The sequence below is a fragment of the Ipomoea triloba genome, chromosome 11, assembly GCF_003576645.1.
Source record: "Ipomoea triloba cultivar NCNSP0323 chromosome 11, ASM357664v1".
Taxonomy (NCBI): Eukaryota; Viridiplantae; Streptophyta; class Magnoliopsida; order Solanales; family Convolvulaceae; genus Ipomoea; species Ipomoea triloba.
The window spans coordinates 17,296,219-17,300,360 of NC_044926.1; the positions used below are offsets into that span (position 1 = coordinate 17,296,219).

The 4,142-nt window shown below is 32.3% G+C and overlaps 1 long non-coding RNA gene across 1 annotated transcript in view; it reads right to left on the reverse strand.

The window, feature by feature from the left end:
• The window catches only part of LOC115997311, a 4,665-nt gene extending 2,420 nt beyond the window's left edge, over positions 1 to 2,245 (reverse strand). The window contains exons 1-2 of the long non-coding RNA XR_004093727.1: positions 2,096 to 2,245; positions 1,881 to 1,952 (exon numbers count right to left, since the gene is read on the reverse strand). This is a non-coding gene — a long non-coding RNA (uncharacterized LOC115997311). The remainder of the gene's footprint in view (positions 1 to 1,880; positions 1,953 to 2,095) is intronic.
• Between the last annotated feature and the right edge of the window lie 1,897 nt (positions 2,246 to 4,142).

The window sequence follows — 4,142 nt, forward strand, 5'->3', positions numbered from 1 at the left end:
GCCAAACCCCCCCCCCCCCCCCCTCAACGGCATACGCATGCCTCTGCCCTTGAATACCAGTGCAATAAATTTCTACAGAAAAAAAAAAAAAAGAAAAAAAGAAAAAAAAGAACAACATAAATTTATAAATTTTCTTAGTTACAACAAAGAGTAGAGCTTCTATTGTTCAGGAATATACCATATATGCTTGTAATTTCAAAATATATAATGAAGCATCAGTAAATACAAAGTAAGATAAAACTTCAATCAGAACCATAAAATTTAAATGTGGCTAATCTGCTAAAAATACATATGGCAATGCCAAAAAGAGAGAAGCTAGACTGTAGGCATCATTAGCTTATTTACTTTAGAACACTGTTGCAAAAATCGCTAGGCACCCATTGGGCTTTTGATGGGCACCTAACTGAATAAATAAATAAAATATGTTATATATATATATATATATATATATATATATATATATATATATATATATATATATATATTTTACTTCTAGGCTTCTAGCAAGTATTCTTCCCATATAATAGAAATGTTCAATAGCAAGTAATACAGTAAAAACACACATAATACTCCAACTATAACACATACAACCCATCACCGCAGCAAATTAAAAATAAAATAAAAGATTAAAAAAAAAAAAACAGCCACCTAATTGGTCAAGTGCTTAATATGGTGAATTTCTCATTCTTCCCTTTGGCCTAGGGGCGCCTAGCACCTAGGCCAACTTTTACAACACTGCTTTAGAAATAAATAAAAAGAACTATACATTATGGCATCACTGTATAACAATGCAATCCTTTTCTAGAAGCACAGATTTATGATTTTTGTTACCATAGATTCTACCGTTCTAGAAAGTGGTTCTACCAATCTTAGTGATCTGACAGACTTGAACAATGCATTTACCAAATAAAGGTAAAGTTAATTATGTCTCTAAATTTGCCCAAGGAAGAGTAGTTCTATCAATCATCTAGTGATCCGACAGACTCAATCAATGTGTTTACCAAATAAAGGAAATGCGAATGAAATCTCTAAATATGCCAAATCAGGAGTACACTAAGGGGACTTATCCCAGTGGCGAGGAAATGCTAGTCATGTGCTCATGGCAGGCACTAACCATTGAGCCTCAAGTCTCAACCATACTTCTGAATGAAAGATTTCTATTTTTACCTTCCCATATGAAACAATCACTCTTTTTGCTATTATATGGATATAACAAATATGGAGTAACAAAAATGTTACATGAGAAGCCTAAAACAGTAACATAACCAAATGAGAGAGACTTCTTCTTCTGCACTTAAAGCTTGAAGAACTGAAGAACAAGATCACAGAGAAAAGGAGATTAAAGCACATAAAAAGCATTCACCAAAAACAAAGAGAGGAATAAAGTACCAAATATGAGGTAATTTAACTATGTCAAGAGTCTAAAGAAAGACATCATTTAGCTTATTCTCTCTGTTAGTACCAATATTCCTCCCTTTATCCTTAATTCCTTAGAAGAGTCTCAAATTTATTTAACATTTATTGCAGTTGGATTCAAAAACACCTAAAGGTATACAGCTTTCTCAAATAAAATGTCCAATTTAGAAGCACAGAAACTCATTCCCAGAAACAACTTCCGGTACAACATAAAACTATTGACAACTCAATACACTTAACAGCATCTAGAACTGGTTTAGCATCTACATTTGCAAAGTCAATTTATGTCAACCGCTAGCCGGTTCTTTTTTCCAAGGTGGTATCAATTAATTTCTAGAAAGGGCAGTCTCAAGCTTAATACTCATTGTAAAACTAATGTTTCCAATCATTAATTTCTACAAAACAATAATTAGCAGAACGCTGGAAGACCAACCAAATTTTATTTGGGGTAGAAAGGACTCTACCTTTCAGAGAACTCTGAAGCAGATCGAAACACCTAGTACAAACAAACCACAGCAGCACAACCACCAGAATATCTAAAAAGCGTTAAGAATTCCAAACTCACCAATCTACTATCGAACTAATGAACACAATAAACTCATTGCGCAGTATTCCCGAGACCAACAGATCTACTATGTATAATCAAGACCAAACAAAAACTGGCAATAATGGAGGATACTGAAGAGACATCGCTCCCACCAATCGAGCATGTACAGGCCGAAAGTAACATTGTACAGATAGATTTTCCGCTGAATCCAGTTCATCTCTCCTTCGATAAATTCTACAAGCGCACAGTGTGAAGGAATAGTAGAAATGTATAGCTTGATATACTCTATCCGTCAATTAACGAGAAATGTGAAGAGGTAAGATTATCTATGTGTTTGGTTTGAATTATGAAATATAATATTACTTTGTTTGGTTAAGGGTTATATTTTAAGTTATATTGATTAATTGTGTATTTATTTATTTATATGTATGAATGTATTGATATTTAATATTAAAAAAATAATATATAAATATACACACATGTATATTTCATTATATAAACACATATTTATTTTATATATGTTATTGCGTTGTTCCAATATTTCATTGTAGGAGCAACGCTAAATGTTGCTAGCAATTTCATGGCAGGTACAATATCAAGCTTGTTGCGATTATAAGATTTCTGGTCCTAAGGTAGGGTTCCGACTAGTACTGTCAAAGCAGGTTGACCCGTCCCATTAGGCCTGTCCCACCACAAGCCTAATTTCAAGTGTCCTAAGGTAGGGTTTCAATTTTTTTTTTTTTAATACAGATTTCAATGTTCAAAAAAGCAAATAAAGTCTACAAATGCTAACATTATGAATTTACAATCCAACTTTAAAGTCTGATAAAAATTAATATTAATTCAAATTTCAAAAAAAAAATCTACAAATAATATTATTTTTTATGTTCAAAAATTATATTTTTTAAATATTAATTATATATATATATATATATATATATATATATATATATATATATATATATATATAATGTTATAGAGCAAGGCAGTTACTGCATTGCTGTGTAACATATATAATTATATTTGTTTTTTTTTTTAAAGAAATAGGACCTGTCTCGCAGGTTAGAAAATCTTCCTTCTCACGTTCATTATAAAATACTCAAGTAAAGAAGATTAATAAAATCTGACTCATTATAATTTTTCCAAAGCCACCCATAATCTCATGTCATAATTTATGGGAGGAAAAAATAATTTAAAAGAAGTCGATCATTAAATTTTAAAATCACACTAAGACCTTATGATCTCGTGGCACCCGATTGCACTCCCATATAGAAGGTGATGGGTTCGAACCTCAGTGAAGGCGATATTGGCTCTTTGTGCTTCAATAGGTTGAGAAATTAGTTATGAACAGATACTGCATTGTAATAGAGTCAGTAGTACCAAAAAAAAAATACGAGGAGTACTCAAAAGTCCTATATAATTCTACGATAGACACCCCAATGTCCTACGATGAACCGTACGAGGAGTACTCAAAAGTCCTATATAATTCTACGATAGACACCCCAATGTCCTANATCACAGAGAAAAGGAGATTAAAGCACATAAAAAGCATTCACCAAAAACAAAGAGAGGAATAAAGTACCAAATATGAGGTAATTTAACTATGTCAAGAGTCTAAAGAAAGACATCATTTAGCTTATTCTCTCTGTTAGTACCAATATTCCTCCCTTTATCCTTAATTCCTTAGAAGAGTCTCAAATTTATTTAACATTTATTGCAGTTGGATTCAAAAACACCTAAAGGTATACAGCTTTCTCAAATAAAATGTCCAATTTAGAAGCACAGAAACTCATTCCCAGAAACAACTTCCGGTACAACATAAAACTATTGACAACTCAATACACTTAACAGCATCTAGAACTGGTTTAGCATCTACATTTGCAAAGTCAATTTATGTCAACCGCTAGCCGGTTCTTTTTTCCAAGGTGGTATCAATTAATTTCTAGAAAGGGCAGTCTCAAGCTTAATACTCATTGTAAAACTAATGTTTCCAATCATTAATTTCTACAAAACAATAATTAGCAGAACGCTGGAAGACCAACCAAATTTTATTTGGGGTAGAAAGGACTCTACCTTTCAGAGAACTCTGAAGCAGATCGAAACACCTAGTACAAACAAACCACAGCAGCACAACCACCAGAATATCTAAAAAGCGTTAAGAATTCCAAACTCACCAATC